The sequence below is a fragment of the Belonocnema kinseyi genome, chromosome 6, assembly GCF_010883055.1.
Source record: "Belonocnema kinseyi isolate 2016_QV_RU_SX_M_011 chromosome 6, B_treatae_v1, whole genome shotgun sequence".
NCBI lineage: Eukaryota > Metazoa > Arthropoda > Insecta > Hymenoptera > Cynipidae > Belonocnema > Belonocnema kinseyi.
This window is the reverse complement of record NC_046662.1, coordinates 91,326,653-91,335,760: the sequence shown is the minus strand read 5'-3', so window position 1 is coordinate 91,335,760 and position 9,108 is coordinate 91,326,653. Positions and strand designations below refer to the sequence as shown.

Sequence of the window (9,108 nt, the reverse complement as noted above, 5' to 3'; positions counted from 1 at the left end):
TAATCAAGACATATCTTTTAAGAATTTGATATTGTACTTTCAATTTAATCTACGAATTTAAAAGAATTATTCAACTAAAAATGAAATACTAGTGAAAAAATATATTCATTTAAATATTTAAGTACTTTTTTAAATATGCGAGTGATATGTCTCGTATGAGAATTACTTCAAGTTAAAAATGAGATAATTCATGGATAAATAATTCTAATCCTTAAGTATAATACTTTAAAACATATTCAACAATTTTTTATGCATGAAAAATGATTGTATCATAGTTAAGAGTTTTCTTCAAATAAATCAAGTTCAAATATAATATTTTTTTATCAAAAAATATCTTTTAGAGACTATTAATTGTGAATTTTGTACAAGATATGGAATTGCTTCGTCATAGAAGAAGCTTCTTAAAGATGAAGATTTTTTTACTTTATTTTTTTACATATTTCGACATGGTCAGACCTTTGGAGTCCAAAAATGAGGTATTCGAACAATTTTCGTATGTGTATATGTATGTGTGTTAACATTACTCTTTTTATTATAACTGGAACAGATAAGAATACATTTTTCCCCCTATTATATATTTTTCTCAGAAATCGCTTTACGTAGATGTGAATTTAAAAAAAATAGATTATACTTGAAAATAAAATGGTACGCTTAGAGTTTAAGGAAATACATTTTTTTAAGTTCAGGTTGATTCTTTAAATAAGGTGAGAATGACAAAAAATTATTTGAAAACTGAAATTTTAAATAATTTTTATCAGAGTTTTAGCAGTAATGGTAAGCCCTGTAAACCGATTTTATTTCAAACACAGGTGGTTTTCCGTTTATATAATTTAATAGAATATTTATAGCTATCAGCGTACACAAATAATCAACTTAAATATTTTTTAATTTTTGAAATTTTCTTTCACAAGTAAATATATTTCAAATAGTACATACTAAAGTATAAAAAGAGCATAAGTACTAATTTATTTTTATTTTGACAAGACAAAACGATTGGAAGTACATTTAGGTACAGTTAAATCCTATATACTCAGGATTAAAAGCATCTGCGAAAAATTTCTTATGGTTGTAAGAAAAAAGCTTTCTTATTTTGTAAGTATGGCGATATTGCAAGTACTAAATTAATTCGCAATGATGAGATAAACATATTTTTATGTTCCTAACAGGCCTATGGATTTGTTTCCTCAGAGAGAAATAGTGACTTTACGAATAATATACTAAAGTTTTCATTTTGATTAATTTAAAAATGGCAGTTTACTAAAATACAAAATTAGAATGCAATGCAAAATTTTTAAAAATACAATGACTAATTGGACGTATCAAATTTTGTATTTAAAATGTTAATTTTCCAAGTTGGAAAAAAGAAGGGGGAATTCTGGCACATCCTATCCCTTTTCCAGCTTTATCATTTTTATAAAAAAATTCTCAGAATTATTTTATTTAAAAATTTACGATAAAATAGTCTTAAACTTTAAATCATGTTGATAAGAAATTTTTTCTGTTTGAAACAGATGTTTTAAATGCATGTTATATATGAGAATAACTTCCTTACTCTCAAATAAAGTGTATGAACATTATAGGTCAATCGATTTTCCTCGAATCCAGAAGTCTTTTCCGTTTTTGCATCAATTTTGAATTATGTTAATAAAAAAAGTGTTACTATTAAAAAAAGTTTTTTCAAATATTATGCATTACCAAAGCTTCTTTAGACTATTTCTATTCTCGCATAAACTTTCAATTATGTTAATAAAAAAGTTCTATTATATAAAACCGATTTTTGAAATATTGTAAAGTGCCCGTGTAGAAATTTCCCCGGTTGGCCCTACTACAATAAAGGTTTCTGGTCGGATCCCGGCCAGGCTACCTGCAGCTGGGTTTCATGGACAGGAACCGGTCGGGAACCAGTCGGTTACTGGCTGGGCCAACCCTGGTTAGATCTTATAGTCGATAACCGACCCGACACTGGTCAGGATAATAGTTTTCTAGAAATTGCACATTTTTTAAGAGCCGTGATATTATAAAAGACGTAATTATGGATGCTAGATGAATTATTACTTCAAAAGTATAATTTAAAGATTTATTAGATCAGGGAAACAGAAATGAGCTTTTTTAAATTGTGTCAACTTACTAAATAAACCTGTTATCGATTTTGCTATGTGCAAAATCAGAGTTTTATTATTTTTTATAATTTTGTCTATTTTCAAACAATTTATTCTGTAGACACTCAGTAATTTTCAGTTTCGCACTTCGAACGAGGATGTATGTTGCATTCACGTCACGTCGTTTCTTCGAAGTTCGCAAATAAATTCGAGATACCAAATTCAAATCAACCTTATTTCAGTAATCAGTTTGAAAACCCTACTTAGTGCGTGGTTAAACCATGACCACAAACCGCCTGAGCCTGCAACATAAGAGGGACTAGGTGCACCTTATGGTTTTGAGGTCGCTGAATCCGAATCTGGTGTTTTTTTGACGCCATTAGGTCAGCATCAATGTCAGTTCAAGGTAAAACCTACAAAATTTTTCGCAAACAAGCTAAATTAGAGTACCTTAAGGTTTAAGTGGTCGCTGAATTCGAATCCGGTGTTTGTTTGACGCCATCAGGCGTCAAGGTGAAACCTGCCAAATTCATCGTTAAGCAACTACATCAGTGTACTTTTTGGTTTAAGTGGTCGCTGAATTCAAATCCAGTGTCCGTTTTACACCAACAGGTCAGTATCAAGGTCAGTTCAAGGTCAAACCATGTTTATAACGAATTATTTTTTCATAAGAACTCGTCTTTTTTTGCTCAAATGAGCTTTAAATACTCTTTCGATTATGAACGGCCTTTATATCCATTTTTAGGCACCAGCAATAGTCAGCAATCGTATGAGTATCCCATACACCTTGATATCTTTGCTTCATGTCTTTCAAATCGTGATGGAACCTCTCTTCCTGCTCTTCACTCATATCTCCTAAATTTTTGGAAAACCAATCGATATGAGAACCCGAAAAATACATCCTTAAATTGATCAAACACCCTAACTTTTTAAAAATGTCAATCATTTTAGCAACTATTTCTTTGTAGCTAGGGTGTTCATAATTTCCCAAAAAGTTGGAGCAAACATGCCTAAAGTTTTGACATGCTCCTTTTTATCACTATTCATTCTTCGCTCAAATTCATCATCGTTTAGCATAGCTCTAATTTTAGGCTCCTCAAATACTCCCTCTTTTATTTTAGCATCGAAAAGCTTAGGAAACTTCTAAGAAACACATTTATAAGCATTACTTTCTCTTTTTCTCATCGTTTTAAAAAATTGTTTCACTAAGCCGAGTTTTATATGTAATGGTGGTAACAGCACTTTTATTAGATTTACTAAATCTTTATTTATAACATTAAAAGATCCTGGATTAAGATTTTCTCGAAGAGTCCAAATTTTTTCATAATGCTGCTCACGAGCTTGACTATCCCATTCGCATATAAAACGTTGGTGTTTTTTAAATCTACTCTGTATTCCCAGCATTATTGTTATGATTTTTAAATCTCCACAAAGTTGCCATTTGTGGCTATTGCAATTCAATTTATCGAGAAGAATCTGAAGAGTCTTATATTTTGCGCCTAGTGTAACAGAGTGTGCAAGTGGCAGAGGTGCATATTTATTAACATTATGCAACAAAACTCCTTTTAAACTTTTTGTAGGCGAATCTATGAAAATTCGCCACTCATTAGCATCATATGGTATTCTCTTAAATTTTTCAAGTAATCCCTTCATATTATCACTATATACTAAGTCTCCTACCGAATTTTTTTTCTAAAAAGTTTATCTCGTTCACGGATTCGAATTCAGCGACCACTTAAACCTAAATTTATTTGGTAAGCAATGAGTTTTGTAGGTTTAACCTTCAACTGACCTTAATACTGGCCTGATTGCATCAAAAGGACAGCGGATTCGAATTCAGCGACCACTTTAACCTGAAGACAGCCTGATTTAGTTGGTAAGCGATGAATTTTGTAAGTTTAACCTTGAACTGACCTTCATACTGACTCGATGGTCTAAAATGGACACCGAATTTGAAATCAACAACCACTTAAACTTGAACGTACCCTAATTTAATTGGTTAGCAATTAATTTCGTAGATTTGACCTTGAACTGACTTTGATACTGACCTTCCGGTGCCAGACGGACACCGGATTCGAATTTAGCGACTAAAAAACATAACGTAAACCTAGTCCCTCTTATGTTGCAGGCTCAGGCGGTTTGCGGTCCTGTGTAATTATTGTTTTTAATTAAACTATACTGTCGTATATACATTTTTTCCTTTCTTCCTTCCTAGCCTAAAATCACCATGTGGTTTCGAAAATAAAGCAACAGCTAGGAGATTCTATCATCAACAATTTAAATTTTACTCCAATTTCTTCGCCAGAATTGGTTAATTTGATTCGACTTTAAAACTCGTCGTATTCTTATGGAACTTTAAAATTCAAAACGAGTTGCAAATTTCTCGCCTGTAGCAACATTGTTTAACCGCTTTGCGTCCAGATTACCCGGCCGGTATTCAAGCCGGGATCCGAACATTTAACCGTGATGTTTTTACCTGAATCCCGGCTACATTCTCCGACCAGCGCCGAGCTGGTTTTCGGTTTTCGCACAAAAAAATACGAGTGCAGTATGCTGGAAATGGCGTACGAGCTGTCCGTGCACAGCCATACAGAGCTCTAACCAATCACGTGCGATTCTTCGCACTGCTGTGTTGCGACCGTTCACCTATCGGACAGCCACTTGAGAAGCAAAAGTTTCCAACGTTGCCAATATTGATATGTTTACGGAGAGAGGGTACTGTTTATCATTTTGAAAAAAGCCATTATTGAATGCCATTTTAGAAAGCAATATTTTTTAAATATTTTGAATATCTCTGATAAGCTTCGTAGTTATGTATGTGTATTTTGTGGATAACATATTTAAATAAATATATAAAATTATATAATATAATAAAACAAATTTGGAACGTCGTAAACTTCTGCTTCTCGAGCGGCGGACCAATAGGTGAACGGTACGTAGCCAGCTCCTCGCACCGCAGCAGAGCGACAGTTCGCGCGCGATTAGTTGACGCTCTGTGTGTGTGCACGGACAGCTTGTGCGTAAGCCGTTTCCAGCATACTGCGCACATACTTTCTTGTGCGAACACCTTAAACCGGGCCTATCCGGCTGGGTCCCTGATTGAATTCATACACGGGTACTAAAGGTAATTAAAGAAATATTCTTAGAAATCCTTCGGTCAGTTTGAAGTTATCAGTGGTGAAATTAAGCCCTTCGAATTTCATAAATTTTCCGTTCACCGTTTTGAAGTCCAGAAAAAATTTCAGTTTATTTATTACGAAAAATATTTTTGATTTTCCGAAAATTATACAGCGTGCCGAAATTTATAACCAAAGACCGGACAAAGTGACGCTAAAGGGCTTTAACGTACTAAAAACAACTGTTCTTAATATTTTTTCTATGTGTCAAGATTTCCAGATATCTTAACCTAAAGTTTAAAAAATACCCATCCTGAAACGATTCTTTTTCCCTTAGATATGGCAAATTGATGATTTTAGTTTTACACTAAAGAATGAGCAGATCCGCCATCTTGAATTAAGCAAATGAGAGATCAAATTTAAATTCAGCAAACTGAAGAAACTTTAAGCACCAAACGCTCTATCAATATAATAACACAATTTTAGTTGCTTTCGTCGCCTTCGTTACTAGTTTCTAAGTGTGTAACTAAAATCCTTAACGTGCCCTATTTCAGAGAAAGAGAATCGGTTCGGGATGATAGAAAGTTGAAATGAATTTTTTTCACTCTCACGTAAGCATATCTCGAAATCCTAACATATACAACAAATTTGAACAACGGGATCGTTTTAAGGATATCAAATTCCTTTAGGGTTACCTAATCTAGTATATGGATAAAATAATGTTTATATTTTTCTGCCTGTATTATTATTTATTACGAGAGACAATTCATGTGTAGGTGCAACCTGTTTACCCATCCAAATAGATCAATATTCTGACATCGTCAGAAGTTTCTTGACACGACCTTAAACGATTCTTTTTGCACTGAAGCATGTTAATACATTTTTATAAATTCGTCTTCTGCTCCCGTTGAAAAATATATGAAATGTACGCCAATGTTATAAACTTCTGTTATGGTAATATTATATTGTAAGACTTTTAAATAATATATAAAAAGAAGATCAAACTTTGGATTCGTTCAATGAATATAAAGTAGAACTAAATCTTAAAGTTTGAATCTAGAAAGAACTTTGTCTGCTTTTAGCAAGCCATGATTTGTGTCTGATCATATAGAGACTTGTTCTACTCAAAGAGCAATTCTGTACTGCGGTTTCACTGTCAGCATTAAAAGACACATAGTCTTATTAGAAAATATAATTTTGGAACTTGATCAAACAGATCAGAAATTAAATAAAACAGAAAATAAATCTAGTATATTTCCACTTTTTGTATTTAAGATAATAATGTATAAGAGTAACAGATAATTTTTTTCGTAAATAAAAACGAAGGTGAAGGCAAATATAATATAATTCTACCATATCTAGGCTATTGATCGCAGATGGGCGAAATAATGAATGTTGAAATGAGCAATAAAGACAGAGAAATAGTTGCAAGAAATGAATTTTCCGTGTTTAAATATTGAACGTGACGCAGGTTACTCACTTGATCATATTTCTCATTTCAACATCTGCATGATTAACAATTTATTCTATGGAAAGAAAAAGAAAGGATGTCAGGGAAATTAATATTATATTCTTCATAAACTGTCGGAAATTTATATTTATGCTTTGGAAATATTTGTCTCTATTGGATATTCACTTTTTGATTATAGGTTAAATAAAATACATGTTATTAGATTATTTTTAAGCAATTGTTCATCTGTTTGTTTAAGCATACTTTTTACGAAAAAATTATCACTATCTTTTGAAAGTTTTACACGCAAAGTACATGCATAAAGAAATTTATTTTTTGGATGAACCACCTACTGTGCTCATGTTGAATGAATTCAAAGGGGTTTGAAATTTTTTAGTCATCAAGGAAATATTTGAATTTTGAATGGGTTACAAATATTAAACAGGTATGTTTTTTCAAACAGTATATATTATATCTCTTGTTGTGGGCATTTGCGATCACTGTTAGCTATTTTTCCTATTTCAAAAAGTTTAACTGTACATTTCCATGTAGCATAAATTGTGTTTTATTCATAGGAATAAGGAAAATTGCAGGGTTACAGAAAAATGACAATTCTCCTGGAAATGCCAATATAATAAATCGAAGACGTTAGATTAAAAGTTAGATTGAAATTTAACACAATCAGGAACAATAGAATTCGTTTGTTCGTAAGTTCCCTTATTCACGACTTGCGTTGCAATTTACACTTTCGGTTAATATTCTCCCAACCCTTGTTATGGTTATTTCCTCGTAACATTTAAAACTCTCCTCTCGAGAAATTCTCTATTTTTTGCACTGTGATTACGATTCTTTACTTTACTATCTTCGTAAAAAAAATATGGTGATATTTTTTATTTAAATCTTTTTTCCACAGGTTAAACCATCAAACGTTTCATGAGCTCTTTCTAGAAGCAGTTTTTGCTTATTTTAATATTACACGAAAGACAGGCATTAAAAAAATAATGGTCATGAAAAATTAAATTAACTTTATTTAATATCAAATTCTGAAGTACTGAATTGATAGTCATAAAAGAAGAAATACTTTTAAACTCGCTTTCAAAAGAAACTTTTTTGCTCGCATTTTGATAAAAAGAGCAGGTGAACTTAGCTTGTACTGATTCTTCAATATCTTACGAATCAATGGAATAGTTTCACAGTAAAAAAATTCAAGAGAGTTTTATATCATCATCGGAATATAAAAAAGTTTCAAGGTATAATTTAGTTACATAACGGTTAAGATCAATACCAGGTCGTGCATAACCAAGTTTTTAAAGAAATGCTTGACTTTAGAAAATGGCCTTTTTTCATCTTTCAATTTTCCTATTCTTTCTTTATTCTTTACTTTTGTTTGCGGAGAATTATAGATTTTTAATTACATTAATAGAATCCCGGAGATCCAAAAATCTATCTGTGGGTTTTCTACATTCATATATAGTACATAAGAATGTTGGAAGAGTTGTCTTTAGATCCGAAAAGAAGTTTTTTCATTCTTAGTCAAGGCAGGACTTTCGTCTTGTGGAAAGCTCACTGCAATTCGTTCTATTTCTTACCACATTTTCACACATATGTCTCTGTCATCATTATTTACACCTTCTTGTATACTGCAAACTCAAATCGACTCTAATACGACTCACATACCCTTACTTATTAAAGGTCAGAAATTATTGACCTACCTTCGAAGTGATAAAAACATTTTATTAACTGCTTTAATATAAATCTTAGTATTAAGCTATGATGTATAAACAATATCCCGTTTTGAAACAAACATTTTAGTTATTATTTTGCTTCAATTTCATGCCGAATCTATGACAAAATTACCGATGCTAATTATTTTTTGAACTTGTTATTCTATGCATAAAGTTGCGACAGCTCCTTTTCTCTAAGGGTTTCAATGGTTTGCTCGTAATAATGATCATTCCACCGACGAATAAAATACTCTTATCGCTTTCGAACCTGTTGAATTTTTTATTAGTTAGAGAATGAAGTAATAATAAGCATCCTATCGAATGTGACACTGAGTCAAATAAGAAAGGATTCGTACTTATTTATCACTGAATTTTACAGACTCAGTGACGTATTTCTTACTGGTTCAATTTAATATTGAAAGATTATTATAAATTCAAAAAATATCCTTGAAGGCTTACGTTCGAAATTGCTTTTCCCATGTGCATAAGCTACACAGGAATGTTGTTAGGGCGGCCCTTATTCCGCATAACCGTTAAAACAAGGTTCAATTAGAGGCACTAATAATTGAGAGCTTTTGAACTGTAGAATTTAATTAAAGAGCCTGAGTTAAAACATCGAATATTGAATTTGGAAACTGCTTCGAAATTATGTTTAATGAAGCACCTTCCATTTTAAATAATTTTAAACATTTCTTCAAAGCTTCAAGGTATATTCAATG

General features: G+C 31.8%; 1 protein-coding gene across 1 annotated transcript in view; it reads left to right on the top strand.

Annotated features, from left to right (window-relative positions):
- Window positions 1–9,108, top strand: part of LOC117174134 (neo-calmodulin-like) — a 338,301-nt gene that overhangs the window by 226 nt on the left and 328,967 nt on the right. The window lies entirely within an intron of this gene.